The sequence below is a fragment of the Cetorhinus maximus genome, unplaced genomic scaffold, assembly GCF_964194155.1.
Source record: "Cetorhinus maximus unplaced genomic scaffold, sCetMax3.hap1.1 HAP1_SCAFFOLD_918, whole genome shotgun sequence".
In the NCBI taxonomy this organism is placed as follows: Eukaryota; Metazoa; Chordata; class Chondrichthyes; order Lamniformes; family Cetorhinidae; genus Cetorhinus; species Cetorhinus maximus.
Window position 1 is genome coordinate 17,501 of NW_027596860.1, and position 17,500 is coordinate 35,000.

The 17,500-nt window shown below is 59.3% G+C and overlaps 18 non-coding genes across 18 annotated transcripts; all 18 read left to right on the forward strand.

Annotated features, from left to right (window-relative positions):
• The first annotated feature begins 1 nt into the window (after nt 1).
• On the forward strand, nt 2-120 carry LOC144675238 (5S ribosomal RNA). Its single transcript, XR_013574878.1, has one exon. It is a non-coding gene; the product is annotated as a 5S ribosomal RNA (ribosomal RNA).
• Nucleotides 121-981: 861 nt separating this feature from the next.
• Nucleotides 982-1,100, forward strand: LOC144675239 (5S ribosomal RNA). Its single transcript, XR_013574879.1, has one exon. It is a non-coding gene; the product is annotated as a 5S ribosomal RNA (ribosomal RNA).
• Nucleotides 1,101-1,958: 858 nt separating this feature from the next.
• On the forward strand, nt 1,959-2,077 carry LOC144675216 (5S ribosomal RNA). The gene has a single exon (XR_013574859.1). It is a non-coding gene; the product is annotated as a 5S ribosomal RNA (ribosomal RNA).
• An 857-nt stretch (nt 2,078-2,934) lies between these two features.
• LOC144675240 (5S ribosomal RNA) lies at nt 2,935-3,053 on the forward strand. Its single transcript, XR_013574880.1, has one exon. It is a non-coding gene; the product is annotated as a 5S ribosomal RNA (ribosomal RNA).
• An 861-nt stretch (nt 3,054-3,914) lies between these two features.
• Nucleotides 3,915-4,033, forward strand: LOC144675241 (5S ribosomal RNA). The gene has a single exon (XR_013574881.1). It is a non-coding gene; the product is annotated as a 5S ribosomal RNA (ribosomal RNA).
• An 858-nt stretch (nt 4,034-4,891) lies between these two features.
• LOC144675217 (5S ribosomal RNA) lies at nt 4,892-5,010 on the forward strand. The gene has a single exon (XR_013574860.1). It is a non-coding gene; the product is annotated as a 5S ribosomal RNA (ribosomal RNA).
• Nucleotides 5,011-5,868: 858 nt separating this feature from the next.
• Nucleotides 5,869-5,987, forward strand: LOC144675242 (5S ribosomal RNA). The gene has a single exon (XR_013574882.1). It is a non-coding gene; the product is annotated as a 5S ribosomal RNA (ribosomal RNA).
• An 864-nt stretch (nt 5,988-6,851) lies between these two features.
• Nucleotides 6,852-6,970, forward strand: LOC144675243 (5S ribosomal RNA). The gene has a single exon (XR_013574883.1). It is a non-coding gene; the product is annotated as a 5S ribosomal RNA (ribosomal RNA).
• An 861-nt stretch (nt 6,971-7,831) lies between these two features.
• Nucleotides 7,832-7,950, forward strand: LOC144675218 (5S ribosomal RNA). Its single transcript, XR_013574861.1, has one exon. It is a non-coding gene; the product is annotated as a 5S ribosomal RNA (ribosomal RNA).
• An 858-nt stretch (nt 7,951-8,808) lies between these two features.
• Nucleotides 8,809-8,927, forward strand: LOC144675245 (5S ribosomal RNA). Its single transcript, XR_013574885.1, has one exon. It is a non-coding gene; the product is annotated as a 5S ribosomal RNA (ribosomal RNA).
• An 855-nt stretch (nt 8,928-9,782) lies between these two features.
• LOC144675121 (5S ribosomal RNA) lies at nt 9,783-9,901 on the forward strand. Its single transcript, XR_013574770.1, has one exon. It is a non-coding gene; the product is annotated as a 5S ribosomal RNA (ribosomal RNA).
• An 858-nt stretch (nt 9,902-10,759) lies between these two features.
• On the forward strand, nt 10,760-10,878 carry LOC144675246 (5S ribosomal RNA). The gene has a single exon (XR_013574886.1). It is a non-coding gene; the product is annotated as a 5S ribosomal RNA (ribosomal RNA).
• Nucleotides 10,879-11,736: 858 nt separating this feature from the next.
• LOC144675219 (5S ribosomal RNA) lies at nt 11,737-11,855 on the forward strand. The gene has a single exon (XR_013574862.1). It is a non-coding gene; the product is annotated as a 5S ribosomal RNA (ribosomal RNA).
• Nucleotides 11,856-12,709: 854 nt separating this feature from the next.
• LOC144675247 (5S ribosomal RNA) lies at nt 12,710-12,828 on the forward strand. Its single transcript, XR_013574887.1, has one exon. It is a non-coding gene; the product is annotated as a 5S ribosomal RNA (ribosomal RNA).
• An 861-nt stretch (nt 12,829-13,689) lies between these two features.
• On the forward strand, nt 13,690-13,808 carry LOC144675248 (5S ribosomal RNA). Its single transcript, XR_013574888.1, has one exon. It is a non-coding gene; the product is annotated as a 5S ribosomal RNA (ribosomal RNA).
• Nucleotides 13,809-14,669: 861 nt separating this feature from the next.
• LOC144675220 (5S ribosomal RNA) lies at nt 14,670-14,788 on the forward strand. The gene has a single exon (XR_013574863.1). It is a non-coding gene; the product is annotated as a 5S ribosomal RNA (ribosomal RNA).
• Nucleotides 14,789-15,648: 860 nt separating this feature from the next.
• Nucleotides 15,649-15,767, forward strand: LOC144675249 (5S ribosomal RNA). Its single transcript, XR_013574889.1, has one exon. It is a non-coding gene; the product is annotated as a 5S ribosomal RNA (ribosomal RNA).
• Nucleotides 15,768-16,628: 861 nt separating this feature from the next.
• LOC144675233 (5S ribosomal RNA) lies at nt 16,629-16,747 on the forward strand. Its single transcript, XR_013574873.1, has one exon. It is a non-coding gene; the product is annotated as a 5S ribosomal RNA (ribosomal RNA).
• The last annotated feature ends 753 nt before the right edge of the window (nt 16,748-17,500 follow it).

Below are 17,500 nucleotides of genomic sequence, written 5' to 3' on the forward strand. Positions count from 1 at the left end.
TGCCTACGGCCATACTAGTCTGAAAACGCCCGATCTCGTCTGATCTCGGAAGCTAAGCAGACTCAGGCCTGGTTAGTACTTGGATGGGAGACCGCCTGGGAATACCAGGTGCAGTAGGCTTTTGCTGCCAGCAGAGGCTGCTCACGTCACCACTCTCCACATTCACTCTGCCACACAACGGAGGCGCAATCTTTTTGCTGCTGCTGCTGCTGCTGCTGCTGCTGCTGTCCGCGTGGTCCGCGTGCCCCGGCTCGTTTGCGGGCAGGGAGAAGGTAGCCAGGCCGGTCGGCCAGCACATTCAGCTACCCCGGCGTTGCTGGGCCATTCGAGTGGAGCCTGCTCGGGAAGCTGGGCTCGGCGGCCTGTGATCGGCGCGGACGCATGCACGTCGGGCCGCCCTTGTGCCTCGGGGCGAGCTTTCCCTAAGTTGAAGGCAGGGCAGAGTAGAGAGGGAAGAAGCTCTGTGCCCGCTGGTAAAAGGATCAAGAGCGAGAGGGCCCCACAGATTGAAAGTGAGTTGCCAAAGAAGCAAATGCGAGGTGAGAAAAAGCTTGTGGACGCAACGGGCGGTTGAGGTGCGGAAGGCCGTGACTGCCTGCAAGCGTGGCGGAGGCAGGTAGAATCGAGGCATTCGAGAGGGCGTCGGATGATTATTTGGATAGAAAGAAGGTGCAGGGGTACGGGGACAAAGGCACAAGAGGCGGATGGTAGCGCGTGCCTGACGCTTCCCCCAGTGCGGAGAGGACGAATGTTGAACGGGAGCAAGGGTGCAGGCTGGAGGCTGGTGAGGCGTAAGTAGGGCTTGCAGTTTGCCTGTGGGGGGAGGCTGAGAAGGAAGGGAGCCAGGTGGGGGAGGGATGAAAGGGAGTAGGAGGGAAAGAAGAAGAGAGAGAGAGAGAGAGAAAAAAAAAGAAAACCCACGGTAAAGAAGAAGGGGCTGGACTGAGAGGCTTGAATTAGCCAGAAAGGCAGGCGGCAAGTGCCTACGGCCATACTAGTCTGAAAACGCCCGATCTCGTCTGATCTCGGAAGCTAAGCAGACTCAGGCCTGGTTAGTACTTGGATGGGAGACCGCCTGGGAATACCAGGTGCAGTAGGCTTTTGCTGCCAGCAGAGGCTGCTCACGTCACCACTCTCCACATTCACTCTGCCACACAACGGAGGCGCAATCTTTTTGCTGCTGCTGCTGCTGCTGCTGCTGCTGTCCGCGTGGTCCGCATGCCCCGGCTCGTTTGCGGGCAGGGAGAAGGTAGCCAGGCCGGTCGGCCAGCACATTCAGCTACCCCGGCGTTGCTGGGCCATTCGAGTGGAGCCTGCTCGGGAAGCTGGGCTCGGCGGCCTGTGATCGGCGCGGACGCATGCACGTCGGGCCGCCCTTGTGCCTCGGGGCGAGCTTTCCCTAAGTTGAAGGCAGGGCAGAGTAGAGAGGGAAGAAGCTCTGTGCCCGCTGGTAAAAGGATCAAGAGCGAGAGGGCCCCACAGATTGAAAGTGAGTTGCCAAAGAAGCAAATGCGAGGTGAGAAAAAGCTTGTGGACGCAACGGGCGGTTGAGGTGCGGAAGGCCGTGACTGCCTGCAAGCGTGGCGGAGGCAGGTAGAATCGAGGCATTCGAGAGGGCGTCGGATGATTATTTGGATAGAAAGAAGGTGCAGGGGTACGGGGACAAAGGCACAAGAGGCGGATGGTAGCGCGTGCCTGACGCTTCCCCCAGTGCGGAGAGGACGAATGTTGAACGGGAGCAAGGGTGCAGGCTGGAGGCTGGTGAGGCGTAAGTAGGGCTTGCAGTTTGCCTGTGGGGGGAGGCTGAGAAGGAAGGGAGCCAGGTGGGGGAGGGATGAAAGGGAGTAGGAGGGAAAGAAGAAGAGAGAGAGAGAGAGAGAAAAAAAAAGAAAACCCGCGGTAAAGAAGAAGGGGCTGGACTGAGAGGCTTGAATTAGCCAGAAAGGCAGGCGGCAAGTGCCTACGGCCATACTAGTCTGAAAACGCCCGATCTCGTCTGATCTCGGAAGCTAAGCAGACTCAGGCCTGGTGAGTACTTGGATGGGAGACCGCCTGGGAATACCAGGTGCAGTAGGCTTTTGCTGCCAGCAGAGGCTGCTCACGTCACCACTCTCCACATTCACTCTGCCACACAACGGAGGCGCAATCTTTTTGCTGCTGCTGCTGCTGCTGCTGCTGCTGTCCGCGTGGTCCGCGTGCCCCGGCTCGTTTGCGGGCAGGGAGAAGGTAGCCAGGCCGGTCGGCCAGCACATTCAGCTACCCCGGCGTTGCTGGGCCATTCGAGTGGAGCCTGCTCGGGAAGCTGGGCTCGGCGGCCTGTGATCGGCGCGGACGCATGCACGTCGGGCCGCCCTTGTGCCTCGGGGCGAGCTTTCCCTAAGTTGAAGGCAGGGCAGAGTAGAGAGGGAAGAAGCTCTGTGCCCGCTGGTAAAAGGATCAAGAGCGAGAGGGCCCCACAGATTGAAAGTGAGTTGCCAAAGAAGCAAATGCGAGGTGAGAAAAAGCTTGTGGACGCAACGGGCGGTTGAGGTGCGGAAGGCCGTGACTGCCTGCAAGCGTGGCGGAGGCAGGTAGAATCGAGGCATTCGAGAGGGCGTCGGATGATTATTTGGATAGAAAGAAGGTGCAGGGGTACGGGGACAAAGGCACAAGAGGCGGATGGTAGCGCGTGCCTGACGCTTCCCCCAGTGCGGAGAGGACGAATGTTGAACGGGAGCAAGGGTGCAGGCTGGAGGCTGGTGAGGCGTAAGTAGGGCTTGCAGTTTGCCTGTGGGGGAGGCTGAGAAGGAAGGGAGCCAGGTGGGGGAGGGATGAAAGGGAGTAGGAGGGAAAGAAGAAGAGAGAGAGAGAGAGAGAAAAAAAAAGAAAACCCGCGGTAAAGAAGAAGGGGCTGGACTGAGAGGCTTGAATTAGCCAGAAAGGCAGGCGGCAAGTGCCTACGGCCATACTAGTCTGAAAACGCCCGATCTCGTCTGATCTCGGAAGCTAAGCAGACTCAGGCCTGGTTAGTACTTGGATGGGAGACCGCCTGGGAATACCAGGTGCAGTAGGCTTTTGCTGCCAGCAGAGGCTGCTCACGTCACCACTCTCCACATTCACTCTGCCACACAACGGAGGCGCAATCTTTTTGCTGCTGCTGCTGCTGCTGCTGCTGCTGCTGTCCGCGTGGTCCGCGTGCCCCGGCTCGTTTGCGGGCAGGGAGAAGGTAGCCAGGCCGGTCGGCCAGCACATTCAGCTACCCCGGCGTTGCTGGGCCATTCGAGTGGAGCCTGCTCGGGAAGCTGGGCTCGGCGGCCTGTGATCGGCGCGGACGCATGCACGTCGGGCCGCCCTTGTGCCTCGGGGCGAGCTTTCCCTAAGTTGAAGGCAGGGCAGAGTAGAGAGGGAAGAAGCTCTGTGCCCGCTGGTAAAAGGATCAAGAGCGAGAGGGCCCCACAGATTGAAAGTGAGTTGCCAAAGAAGCAAATGCGAGGTGAGAAAAAGCTTGTGGACGCAACGGGCGGTTGAGGTGCGGAAGGCCGTGACTGCCTGCAAGCGTGGCGGAGGCAGGTAGAATCGAGGCATTCGAGAGGGCGTCGGATGATTATTTGGATAGAAAGAAGGTGCAGGGGTACGGGGACAAAGGCACAAGAGGCGGATGGTAGCGCGTGCCTGACGCTTCCCCCAGTGCGGAGAGGACGAATGTTGAACGGGAGCAAGGGTGCAGGCTGGAGGCTGGTGAGGCGTAAGTAGGGCTTGCAGTTTGCCTGTGGGGGGAGGCTGAGAAGGAAGGGAGCCAGGTGGGGGAGGGATGAAAGGGAGTAGGAGGGAAAGAAGAAGAGAGAGAGAGAGAGAGAAAAAAAAAGAAAACCCGCGGTAAAGAAGAAGGGGCTGGACTGAGAGGCTTGAATTAGCCAGAAAGGCAGGCGGCAAGTGCCTACGGCCATACTAGTCTGAAAACGCCCGATCTCGTCTGATCTCGGAAGCTAAGCAGACTCAGGCCTGGTTAGTACTTGGATGGGAGACCGCCTGGGAATACCAGGTGCAGTAGGCTTTTGCTGCCAGCAGAGGCTGCTCACGTCACCACTCTCCACATTCACTCTGCCACACAACGGAGGCGCAATCTTTTTGCTGCTGCTGCTGCTGCTGCTGCTGCTGTCCGCGTGGTCCGCGTGCCCCGGCTCGTTTGCGGGCAGGGAGAAGGTAGCCAGGCCGGTCGGCCAGCACATTCAGCTACCCCGGCGTTGCTGGGCCATTCGAGTGGAGCCTGCTCGGGAAGCTGGGCTCGGCGGCCTGTGATCGGCGCGGACGCATGCACGTCGGGCCGCCCTTGTGCCTCGGGGCGAGCTTTCCCTAAGTTGAAGGCAGGGCAGAGTAGAGAGGGAAGAAGCTCTGTGCCCGCTGGTAAAAGGATCAAGAGCGAGAGGGCCCCACAGATTGAAAGTGAGTTGCCAAAGAAGCAAATGCGAGGTGAGAAAAAGCTTGTGGACGCAACGGGCGGTTGAGGTGCGGAAGGCCGTGACTGCCTGCAAGCGTGGCGGAGGCAGGTAGAATCGAGGCATTCGAGAGGGCGTCGGATGATTATTTGGATAGAAAGAAGGTGCAGGGGTACGGGGACAAAGGCACAAGAGGCGGATGGTAGCGCGTGCCTGACGCTTCCCCCAGTGCGGAGAGGACGAATGTTGAACGGGAGCAAGGGTGCAGGCTGGAGGCTGGTGAGGCGTAAGTAGGGCTTGCAGTTTGCCTGTGGGGGGAGGCTGAGAAGGAAGGGAGCCAGGTGGGGGAGGGATGAAAGGGAGTAGGAGGGAAAGAAGAAGAGAGAGAGAGAGAGAGAAAAAAAAAGAAAACCCGCGGTAAAGAAGAAGGGGCTGGACTGAGAGGCTTGAATTAGCCAGAAAGGCAGGCGGCAAGTGCCTACGGCCATACTAGTCTGAAAACGCCCGATCTCGTCTGATCTCGGAAGCTAAGCAGACTCAGGCCTGGTGAGTACTTGGATGGGAGACCGCCTGGGAATACCAGGTGCAGTAGGCTTTTGCTGCCAGCAGAGGCTGCTCACGTCACCACTCTCCACATTCACTCTGCCACACAACGGAGGCGCAATCTTTTTGCTGCTGCTGCTGCTGCTGCTGCTGCTGCTGTCCGCGTGGTCCGCGTGCCCCGGCTCGTTTGCGGGCAGGGAGAAGGTAGCCAGGCCGGTCGGCCAGCACATTCAGCTACCCCGGCGTTGCTGGGCCATTCGAGTGGAGCCTGCTCGGGAAGCTGGGCTCGGCGGCCTGTGATCGGCGCGGACGCATGCACGTCGGGCCGCCCTTGTGCCTCGGGGCGAGCTTTCCCTAAGTTGAAGGCAGGGCAGAGTAGAGAGGGAAGAAGCTCTGTGCCCGCTGGTAAAAGGATCAAGAGCGAGAGGGCCCCACAGATTGAAAGTGAGTTGCCAAAGAAGCAAATGCGAGGTGAGAAAAAGCTTGTGGACGCAACGGGCGGTTGAGGTGCGGAAGGCCGTGACTGCCTGCAAGCGTGGCGGAGGCAGGTAGAATCGAGGCATTCGAGAGGGCGTCGGATGATTATTTGGATAGAAAGAAGGTGCAGGGGTACGGGGACAAAGGCACAAGAGGCGGATGGTAGCGCGTGCCTGACGCTTCCCCCAGTGCGGAGAGGACGAATGTTGAACGGGAGCAAGGGTGCAGGCTGGAGGCTGGTGAGGCGTAAGTAGGGCTTGCAGTTTGCCTGTGGGGGGAGGCTGAGAAGGAAGGGAGCCAGGTGGGGGAGGGATGAAAGGGAGTAGGAGGAGAAGAAGAGAGAGAGAGAGAGAGAAAAAAAAAGAAAACCCGCGGTAAAGAAGAAGGGGCTGGACTGAGAGGCTTGAATTAGCCAGAAAGGCAGGCGGCAAGTGCCTACGGCCATACTAGTCTGAAAACGCCCGATCTCGTCTGATCTCGGAAGCTAAGCAGACTCAGGCCTGGTTAGTACTTGGATGGGAGACCGCCTGGGAATACCAGGTGCAGTAGGCTTTTGCTGCCAGCAGAGGCTGCTCACGTCACCACTCTCCACATTCACTCTGCCACACAACGGAGGCGCAATCTTTTTGCTGCTGCTGCTGCTGCTGCTGCTGCTGCTGCTGTCCGCGTGGTCCGCGTGCCCCGGCTCGTTTGCGGGCAGGGAGAAGGTAGCCAGGCCGGTCGGCCAGCACATTCAGCTACCCCGGCGTTGCTGGGCCATTCGAGTGGAGCCTGCTCGGGAAGCTGGGCTCGGCGGCCTGTGATCGGCGCGGACGCATGCACGTCGGGCCGCCCTTGTGCCTCGGGGCGAGCTTTCCCTAAGTTGAAGGCAGGGCAGAGTAGAGAGGGAAGAAGCTCTGTGCCCGCTGGTAAAAGGATCAAGAGCGAGAGGGCCCCACAGATTGAAAGTGAGTTGCCAAAGAAGCAAATGCGAGGTGAGAAAAAGCTTGTGGACGCAACGGGCGGTTGAGGTGCGGAAGGCCGTGACTGCCTGCAAGCGTGGCGGAGGCAGGTAGAATCGAGGCATTCGAGAGGGCGTCGGATGATTATTTGGATAGAAAGAAGGTGCAGGGGTACGGGGACAAAGGCACAAGAGGCGGATGGTAGCGCGTGCCTGACGCTTCCCCCAGTGCGGAGAGGACGAATGTTGAACGGGAGCAAGGGTGCAGGCTGGAGGCTGGTGAGGCGTAAGTAGGGCTTGCAGTTTGCCTGTGGGGGGAGGCTGAGAAGGAAGGGAGCCAGGTGGGGGAGGGATGAAAGGGAGTAGGAGGGAAAGAAGAAGAGAGAGAGAGAGAGAGAAAAAAAAAGAAAACCCGCGGTAAAGAAGAAGGGGCTGGACTGAGAGGCTTGAATTAGCCAGAAAGGCAGGCGGCAAGTGCCTACGGCCATACTAGTCTGAAAACGCCCGATCTCGTCTGATCTCGGAAGCTAAGCAGACTCAGGCCTGGTTAGTACTTGGATGGGAGACCGCCTGGGAATACCAGGTGCAGTAGGCTTTTGCTGCCAGCAGAGGCTGCTCACGTCACCACTCTCCACATTCACTCTGCCACACAACGGAGGCGCAATCTTTTTGCTGCTGCTGCTGCTGCTGCTGCTGCTGCTGTCCGCGTGGTCCGCGTGCCCCGGCTCGTTTGCGGGCAGGGAGAAGGTAGCCAGGCCGGTCGGCCAGCACATTCAGCTACCCCGGCGTTGCTGGGCCATTCGAGTGGAGCCTGCTCGGGAAGCTGGGCTCGGCGGCCTGTGATCGGCGCGGACGCATGCACGTCGGGCCGCCCTTGTGCCTCGGGGCGAGCTTTCCCTAAGTTGAAGGCAGGGCAGAGTAGAGAGGGAAGAAGCTCTGTGCCCGCTGGTAAAAGGATCAAGAGCGAGAGGGCCCCACAGATTGAAAGTGAGTTGCCAAAGAAGCAAATGCGAGGTGAGAAAAAGCTTGTGGACGCAACGGGCGGTTGAGGTGCGGAAGGCCGTGACTGCCTGCAAGCGTGGCGGAGGCAGGTAGAATCGAGGCATTCGAGAGGGCGTCGGATGATTATTTGGATAGAAAGAAGGTGCAGGGGTACGGGGACAAAGGCACAAGAGGCGGATGGTAGCGCGTGCCTGACGCTTCCCCCAGTGCGGAGAGGACGAATGTTGAACGGGAGCAAGGGTGCAGGCTGGAGGCTGGTGAGGCGTAAGTAGGGCTTGCAGTTTGCCTGTGGGGGGAGGCTGAGAAGGAAGGGAGCCAGGTGGGGGAGGGATGAAAGGGAGTAGGAGGGAAAGAAGAAGAGAGAGAGAGAGAGAGAAAAAAAAAGAAAACCCGCGGTAAAGAAGAAGGGGCTGGACTGAGAGGCTTGAATTAGCCAGAAAGGCAGGCGGCAAGTGCCTACGGCCATACTAGTCTGAAAACGCCCGATCTCGTCTGATCTCGGAAGCTAAGCAGACTCAGGCCTGGTGAGTACTTGGATGGGAGACCGCCTGGGAATACCAGGTGCAGTAGGCTTTTGCTGCCAGCAGAGGCTGCTCACGTCACCACTCTCCACATTCACTCTGCCACACAACGGAGGCGCAATCTTTTTGCTGCTGCTGCTGCTGCTGCTGCTGCTGTCCGCGTGGTCCGCGTGCCCCGGCTCGTTTGCGGGCAGGGAGAAGGTAGCCAGGCCGGTCGGCCAGCACATTCAGCTACCCCGGCGTTGCTGGGCCATTCGAGTGGAGCCTGCTCGGGAAGCTGGGCTCGGCGGCCTGTGATCGGCGCGGACGCATGCACGTCGGGCCGCCCTTGTGCCTCGGGGCGAGCTTTCCCTAAGTTGAAGGCAGGGCAGAGTAGAGAGGGAAGAAGCTCTGTGCCCGCTGGTAAAAGGATCAAGAGCGAGAGGGCCCCACAGATTGAAAGTGAGTTGCCAAAGAAGCAAATGCGAGGTGAGAAAAAGCTTGTGGACGCAACGGGCGGTTGAGGTGCGGAAGGCCGTGACTGCCTGCAAGCGTGGCGGAGGCAGGTAGAATCGAGGCATTCGAGAGGGCGTCGGATGATTATTTGGATAGAAAGAAGGTGCAGGGGTACGGGGACAAAGGCACAAGAGGCGGATGGTAGCGCGTGCCTGACGCTTCCCCCAGTGCGGAGAGGACGAATGTTGAACGGGAGCAAGGGTGCAGGCTGGAGGCTGGTGAGGCGTAAGTAGGGCTTGCAGTTTGCCTGTGGGGGGAGGCTGAGAAGGAAGGGAGCCAGGTGGGGGAGGGATGAAAGGGAGTAGGAGGGAAAGAAGAAGAGAGAGAGAGAGAGAGAAAAAAAAAGAAAACCCGCGGTAAAGAAGAAGGGGCTGGACTGAGAGGCTTGAATTAGCCAGAAAGGCAGGCGGCAAGTGCCTACGGCCATACTAGTCTGAAAACGCCCGATCTCGTCTGATCTCGGAAGCTAAGCAGACTCAGGCCTGGTTAGTACTTGGATGGGAGACCGCCTGGGAATACCAGGTGCAGTAGGCTTTTGCTGCCAGCAGAGGCTGCTCACGTCACCACTCTCCACATTCACTCTGCCACACAACGGAGGCGCAATCTTTTTGCTGCTGCTGCTGCTGCTGCTGCTGTCCGCGTGGTCCGCGTGCCCCGGCTCGTTTGCGGGCAGGGAGAAGGTAGCCAGGCCGGTCGGCCAGCACATTCAGCTACCCCGGCGTTGCTGGGCCATTCAAGTGGAGCCTGCTCGGGAAGCTGGGCTCGGCGGCCTGTGATCGGCGCGGACGCATGCAAGTCGGGCCGCCCTTGTGCCTCGGGGCGAGCTTTCCCTAAGTTGAAGGCAGGGCAGAGTAGAGAGGGAAGAAGCTCTGTGCCCGCTGGTAAAAGGATCAAGAGCGAGAGGGCCCCACAGATTGAAAGTGAGTTGCCAAAGAAGCAAATGCGAGGTGAGAAAAAGCTTGTGGACGCAACGGGCGGTTGAGGTGCGGAAGGCCGTGACTGCCTGCAAGCGTGGCGGAGGCAGGTAGAATCGAGGCATTCGAGAGGGCGTCGGATGATTATTTGGATAGAAAGAAGGTGCAGGGGTACGGGGACAAAGGCACAAGAGGCGGATGGTAGCGCGTGCCTGACGCTTCCCCCAGTGCGGAGAGGACGAATGTTGAACGGGAGCAAGGGTGCAGGCTGGAGGCTGGTGAGGCGTAAGTAGGGCTTGCAGTTTGCCTGTGGGGGGAGGCTGAGAAGGAAGGGAGCCAGGTGGGGGAGGGATGAAAGGGAGTAGGAGGGAAAGAAGAAGAGAGAGAGAGAGAGAGAAAAAAAAAGAAAACCCGCGGTAAAGAAGAAGGGGCTGGACTGAGAGGCTTGAATTAGCCAGAAAGGCAGGCGGCAAGTGCCTACGGCCATACTAGTCTGAAAACACCCGATCTCGTCTGATCTCGGAAGCTAAGCAGACTCAGGCCTGGTTAGTACTTGGATGGGAGACCGCCTGGGAATACCAGGTGCAGTAGGCTTTTGCTGCCAGCAGAGGCTGCTCACGTCACCACTCTCCACATTCACTCTGCCACACAACGGAGGCGCAATCTTTTTGCTGCTGCTGCTGCTGCTGCTGCTGCTGTCCGCGTGGTCCGCGTGCCCCGGCTCGTTTGCGGGCAGGGAGAAGGTAGCCAGGCCGGTCGGCCAGCACATTCAGCTACCCCGGCGTTGCTGGGCCATTCGAGTGGAGCCTGCTCGGGAAGCTGGGCTCGGCGGCCTGTGATCGGCGCGGACGCATGCACGTCGGGCCGCCCTTGTGCCTCGGGGCGAGCTTTCCCTAAGTTGAAGGCAGGGCAGAGTAGAGAGGGAAGAAGCTCTGTGCCCGCTGGTAAAAGGATCAAGAGCGAGAGGGCCCCACAGATTGAAAGTGAGTTGCCAAAGAAGCAAATGCGAGGTGAGAAAAAGCTTGTGGACGCAACGGGCGGTTGAGGTGCGGAAGGCCGTGACTGCCTGCAAGCGTGGCGGAGGCAGGTAGAATCGAGGCATTCGAGAGGGCGTCGGATGATTATTTGGATAGAAAGAAGGTGCAGGGGTACGGGGACAAAGGCACAAGAGGCGGATGGTAGCGCGTGCCTGACGCTTCCCCCAGTGCGGAGAGGACGAATGTTGAACGGGAGCAAGGGTGCAGGCTGGAGGCTGGTGAGGCGTAAGTAGGGCTTGCAGTTTGCCTGTGGGGGGAGGCTGAGAAGGAAGGGAGCCAGGTGGGGGAGGGATGAAAGGGAGTAGGAGGGAAAGAAGAAGAGAGAGAGAGAGAGAGAAAAAAAAAGAAAACCCACGGTAAAGAAGAAGGGGCTGGACTGAGAGGCTTGAATTAGCCAGAAAGGCAGGCGGCAAGTGCCTACGGCCATACTAGTCTGAAAACGCCCGATCTCGTCTGATCTCGGAAGCTAAGCAGACTCAGGCCTGGTTAGTACTTGGATGGGAGACCGCCTGGGAATACCAGGTGCAGTAGGCTTTTGCTGCCAGCAGAGGCTGCTCACGTCACCACTCTCCACATTCACTCTGCCACACAACGGAGGCGCAATCTTTTTGCTGCTGCTGCTGCTGCTGCTGCTGCTGTCCGCGTGGTCCGCATGCCCCGGCTCGTTTGCGGGCAGGGAGAAGGTAGCCAGGCCGGTCGGCCAGCACATTCAGCTACCCCGGCGTTGCTGGGCCATTCGAGTGGAGCCTGCTCGGGAAGCTGGGCTCGGCGGCCTGTGATCGGCGCGGACGCATGCACGTCGGGCCGCCCTTGTGCCTCGGGGCGAGCTTTCCCTAAGTTGAAGGCAGGGCAGAGTAGAGAGGGAAGAAGCTCTGTGCCCGCTGGTAAAAGGATCAAGAGCGAGAGGGCCCCACAGATTGAAAGTGAGTTGCCAAAGAAGCAAATGCGAGGTGAGAAAAAGCTTGTGGACGCAACGGGCGGTTGAGGTGCGGAAGGCCGTGACTGCCTGCAAGCGTGGCGGAGGCAGGTAGAATCGAGGCATTCGAGAGGGCGTCGGATGATTATTTGGATAGAAAGAAGGTGCAGGGGTACGGGGACAAAGGCACAAGAGGCGGATGGTAGCGCGTGCCTGACGCTTCCCCCAGTGCGGAGAGGACGAATGTTGAACGGGAGCAAGGGTGCAGGCTGGAGGCTGGTGAGGCGTAAGTAGGGCTTGCAGTTTGCCTGTGGGGGGAGGCTGAGAAGGAAGGGAGCCAGGTGGGGGAGGGATGAAAGGGAGTAGGAGGGAAAGAAGAAGAGAGAGAGAGAGAGAGAAAAAAAAAGAAAACCCGCGGTAAAGAAGAAGGGGCTGGACTGAGAGGCTTGAATTAGCCAGAAAGGCAGGCGGCAAGTGCCTACGGCCATACTAGTCTGAAAACGCCCGATCTCGTCTGATCTCGGAAGCTAAGCAGACTCAGGCCTGGTGAGTACTTGGATGGGAGACCGCCTGGGAATACCAGGTGCAGTAGGCTTTTGCTGCCAGCAGAGGCTGCTCACGTCACCACTCTCCACATTCACTCTGCCACACAACGGAGGCGCAATCTTTTTGCTGCTGCTGCTGCTGCTGCTGTCCGCGTGGTCCGCGTGCCCCGGCTCGTTTGCGGGCAGGGAGAAGGTAGCCAGGCCGGTCGGCCAGCACATTCAGCTACCCCGGCGTTGCTGGGCCATTCGAGTGGAGCCTGCTCGGGAAGCTGGGCTCGGCGGCCTGTGATCGGCGCGGACGCATGCACGTCGGGCCGCCCTTGTGCCTCGGGGCGAGCTTTCCCTAAGTTGAAGGCAGGGCAGAGTAGAGAGGGAAGAAGCTCTGTGCCCGCTGGTAAAAGGATCAAGAGCGAGAGGGCCCCACAGATTGAAAGTGAGTTGCCAAAGAAGCAAATGCGAGGTGAGAAAAAGCTTGTGGACGCAACGGGCGGTTGAGGTGCGGAAGGCCGTGACTGCCTGCAAGCGTGGCGGAGGCAGGTAGAATCGAGGCATTCGAGAGGGCGTCGGATGATTATTTGGATAGAAAGAAGGTGCAGGGGTACGGGGACAAAGGCACAAGAGGCGGATGGTAGCGCGTGCCTGACGCTTCCCCCAGTGCGGAGAGGACGAATGTTGAACGGGAGCAAGGGTGCAGGCTGGAGGCTGGTGAGGCGTAAGTAGGGCTTGCAGTTTGCCTGTGGGGGGAGGCTGAGAAGGAAGGGAGCCAGGTGGGGGAGGGATGAAAGGGAGTAGGAGGGAAAGAAGAAGAGAGAGAGAGAGAGAGAGAAAAAAAAAGAAAACCCGCGGTAAAGAAGAAGGGGCTGGACTGAGAGGCTTGAATTAGCCAGAAAGGCAGGCGGCAAGTGCCTACGGCCATACTAGTCTGAAAACGCCCGATCTCGTCTGATCTCGGAAGCTAAGCAGACTCAGGCCTGGTTAGTACTTGGATGGGAGACCGCCTGGGAATACCAGGTGCAGTAGGCTTTTGCTGCCAGCAGAGGCTGCTCACGTCACCACTCTCCACATTCACTCTGCCACACAACGGAGGCGCAATCTTTTTGCTGCTGCTGCTGCTGCTGCTGCTGCTGCTGTCCGCGTGGTCCGCGTGCCCCGGCTCGTTTGCGGGCAGGGAGAAGGTAGCCAGGCCGGTCGGCCAGCACATTCAGCTACCCCGGCGTTGCTGGGCCATTCGAGTGGAGCCTGCTCGGGAAGCTGGGCTCGGCGGCCTGTGATCGGCGCGGACGCATGCACGTCGGGCCGCCCTTGTGCCTCGGGGCGAGCTTTCCCTAAGTTGAAGGCAGGGCAGAGTAGAGAGGGAAGAAGCTCTGTGCCCGCTGGTAAAAGGATCAAGAGCGAGAGGGCCCCACAGATTGAAAGTGAGTTGCCAAAGAAGCAAATGCGAGGTGAGAAAAAGCTTGTGGACGCAACGGGCGGTTGAGGTGCGGAAGGCCGTGACTGCCTGCAAGCGTGGCGGAGGCAGGTAGAATCGAGGCATTCGAGAGGGCGTCGGATGATTATTTGGATAGAAAGAAGGTGCAGGGGTACGGGGACAAAGGCACAAGAGGCGGATGGTAGCGCGTGCCTGACGCTTCCCCCAGTGCGGAGAGGACGAATGTTGAACGGGAGCAAGGGTGCAGGCTGGAGGCTGGTGAGGCGTAAGTAGGGCTTGCAGTTTGCCTGTGGGGGGAGGCTGAGAAGGAAGGGAGCCAGGTGGGGGAGGGATGAAAGGGAGTAGGAGGGAAAGAAGAAGAGAGAGAGAGAGAGAGAAAAAAAAAGAAAACCCGCGGTAAAGAAGAAGGGGCTGGACTGAGAGGCTTGAATTAGCCAGAAAGGCAGGCGGCAAGTGCCTACGGCCATACTAGTCTGAAAACGCCCGATCTCGTCTGATCTCGGAAGCTAAGCAGACTCAGGCCTGGTTAGTACTTGGATGGGAGACCGCCTGGGAATACCAGGTGCAGTAGGCTTTTGCTGCCAGCAGAGGCTGCTCACGTCACCACTCTCCACATTCACTCTGCCACACAACGGAGGCGCAATCTTTTTGCTGCTGCTGCTGCTGCTGCTGCTGCTGCTGTCCGCGTGGTCCGCGTGCCCCGGCTCGTTTGCGGGCAGGGAGAAGGTAGCCAGGCCGGTCGGCCAGCACATTCAGCTACCCCGGCGTTGCTGGGCCATTCGAGTGGAGCCTGCTCGGGAAGCTGGGCTCGGCGGCCTGTGATCGGCGCGGACGCATGCACGTCGGGCCGCCCTTGTGCCTCGGGGCGAGCTTTCCCTAAGTTGAAGGCAGGGCAGAGTAGAGAGGGAAGAAGCTCTGTGCCCGCTGGTAAAAGGATCAAGAGCGAGAGGGCCCCACAGATTGAAAGTGAGTTGCCAAAGAAGCAAATGCGAGGTGAGAAAAAGCTTGTGGACGCAACGGGCGGTTGAGGTGCGGAAGGCCGTGACTGCCTGCAAGCGTGGCGGAGGCAGGTAGAATCGAGGCATTCGAGAGGGCGTCGGATGATTATTTGGATAGAAAGAAGGTGCAGGGGTACGGGGACAAAGGCACAAGAGGCGGATGGTAGCGCGTGCCTGACGCTTCCCCCAGTGCGGAGAGGACGAATGTTGAACGGGAGCAAGGGTGCAGGCTGGAGGCTGGTGAGGCGTAAGTAGGGCTTGCAGTTTGCCTGTGGGGGGAGGCTGAGAAGGAAGGGAGCCAGGTGGGGGAGGGATGAAAGGGAGTAGGAGGGAAAGAAGAAGAGAGAGAGAGAGAGAGAAAAAAAAAGAAAACCCGCGGTAAAGAAGAAGGGGCTGGACTGAGAGGCTTGAATTAGCCAGAAAGGCAGGCGGCAAGTGCCTACGGCCATACTAGTCTGAAAACGCCCGATCTCGTCTGATCTCGGAAGCTAAGCAGACTCAGGCCTGGTGAGTACTTGGATGGGAGACCGCCTGGGAATACCAGGTGCAGTAGGCTTTTGCTGCCAGCAGAGGCTGCTCACGTCACCACTCTCCACATTCACTCTGCCACACAACGGAGGCGCAATCTTTTTGCTGCTGCTGCTGCTGCTGCTGCTGCTGTCCGCGTGGTCCGCGTGCCCCGGCTCGTTTGCGGGCAGGGAGAAGGTAGCCAGGCCGGTCGGCCAGCACATTCAGCTACCCCGGCGTTGCTGGGCCATTCGAGTGGAGCCTGCTCGGGAAGCTGGGCTCGGCGGCCTGTGATCGGCGCGGACGCATGCACGTCGGGCCGCCCTTGTGCCTCGGGGCGAGCTTTCCCTAAGTTGAAGGCAGGGCAGAGTAGAGAGGGAAGAAGCTCTGTGCCCGCTGGTAAAAGGATCAAGAGCGAGAGGGCCCCACAGATTGAAAGTGAGTTGCCAAAGAAGCAAATGCGAGGTGAGAAAAAGCTTGTGGACGCAACGGGCGGTTGAGGTGCGGAAGGCCGTGACTGCCTGCAAGCGTGGCGGAGGCAGGTAGAATCGAGGCATTCGAGAGGGCGTCGGATGATTATTTGGATAGAAAGAAGGTGCAGGGGTACGGGGACAAAGGCACAAGAGGCGGATGGTAGCGCGTGCCTGACGCTTCCCCCAGTGCGGAGAGGACGAATGTTGAACGGGAGCAAGGGTGCAGGCTGGAGGCTGGTGAGGCGTAAGTAGGGCTTGCAGTTTGCCTGTGGGGGGAGGCTGAGAAGGAAGGGAGCCAGGTGGGGGAGGGATGAAAGGGAGTAGGAGGGAAAGAAGAAGAGAGAGAGAGAGAGAGAGAAAAAAAAAGAAAACCCGCGGTAAAGAAGAAGGGGCTGGACTGAGAGGCTTGAATTAGCCAGAAAGGCAGGCGGCAAGTGCCTACGGCCATACTAGTCTGAAAACGCCCGATCTCGTCTGATCTCGGAAGCTAAGCAGACTCAGGCCTGGTTAGTACTTGGATGGGAGACCGCCTGGGAATACCAGGTGCAGTAGGCTTTTGCTGCCAGCAGAGGCTGCTCACGTCACCACTCTCCACATTCACTCTGCCACACAACGGAGGCGCAATCTTTTTGCTGCTGCTGCTGCTGCTGCTGCTGCTGCTGTCCGCGTGGTCCGCGTGCCCCGGCTCGTTTGCGGGCAGGGAGAAGGTAGCCAGGCCGGTCGGCCAGCACATTCAGCTACCCCGGCGTTGCTGGGCCATTCGAGTGGAGCCTGCTCGGGAAGCTGGGCTCGGCGGCCTGTGATCGGCGCGGACGCATGCACGTCGGGCCGCCCTTGTGCCTCGGGGCGAGCTTTCCCTAAGTTGAAGGCAGGGCAGAGTAGAGAGGGAAGAAGCTCTGTGCCCGCTGGTAAAAGGATCAAGAGCGAGAGGGCCCCACAGATTGAAAGTGAGTTGCCAAAGAAGCAAATGCGAGGTGAGAAAAAGCTTGTGGACGCAACGGGCGGTTGAGGTGCGGAAGGCCGTGACTGCCTGCAAGCGTGGCGGAGGCAGGTAGAATCGAGGCATTCGAGAGGGCGTCGGATGATTATTTGGATAGAAAGAAGGTGCAGGGGTACGGGGACAAAGGCACAAGAGGCGGATGGTAGCGCGTGCCTGACGCTTCCCCCAGTGCGGAGAGGACGAATGTTGAACGGGAGCAAGGGTGCAGGCTGGAGGCTGGTGAGGCGTAAGTAGGGCTTGCAGTTTGCCTGTGGGGGGAGGCTGAGAAGGAAGGGAGCCAGGTGGGGGAGGGATGAAAGGGAGTAGGAGGGAAAGAAGAAGAGAGAGAGAGAGAGAGAAAAAAAAAGAAAACCCGCGGTAAAGAAGAAGGGGCTGGACTGAGAGGCTTGAATTAGCCAGAAAGGCAGGCGGCAAGTGCCTACGGCCATACTAGTCTGAAAACACCCGATCTCGTCTGATCTCGGAAGCTAAGCAGACTCAGGCCTGGTTAGTACTTGGATGGGAGACCGCCTGGGAATACCAGGTGCAGTAGGCTTTTGCTGCCAGCAGAGGCTGCTCACGTCACCACTCTCCACATTCACTCTGCCACACAACGGAGGCGCAATCTTTTTGCTGCTGCTGCTGCTGCTGCTGCTGCTGTCCGCGTGGTCCGCGTGCCCCGGCTCGTTTGCGGGCAGGGAGAAGGTAGCCAGGCCGGTCGGCCAGCACATTCAGCTACCCCGGCGTTGCTGGGCCATTCGAGTGGAGCCTGCTCGGGAAGCTGGGCTCGGCGGCCTGTGATCGGCGCGGACGCATGCACGTCGGGCCGCCCTTGTGCCTCGGGGCGAGCTTTCCCTAAGTTGAAGGCAGGGCAGAGTAGAGAGGGAAGAAGCTCTGTGCCCGCTGGTAAAAGGATCAAGAGCGAGAGGGCCCCACAGATTGAAAGTGAGTTGCCAAAGAAGCAAATGCGAGGTGAGAAAAAGCTTGTGGACGCAACGGGCGGTTGAGGTGCGGAAGGCCGTGACTGCCTGCAAGCGTGGCGGAGGCAGGTAGAATCGAGGCATTCGAGAGGGCGTCGGATGATTATTTGGATAGAAAGAAGGTGCAGGGGTACGGGGACAAAGGCACAAGAGGCGGATGGTAGCGCGTGCCTGACGCTTCCCCCAGTGCGGAGAGGACGAATGTTGAACGGGAGCAAGGGTGCAGGCTGGAGGCTGGTGAGGCGTAAGTAGGGCTTGCAGTTTGCCTGTGGGGGGAGGCTGAGAAGGAAGGGAGCCAGGTGGGGGAGGGATGAAAGGGAGTAGGAGGG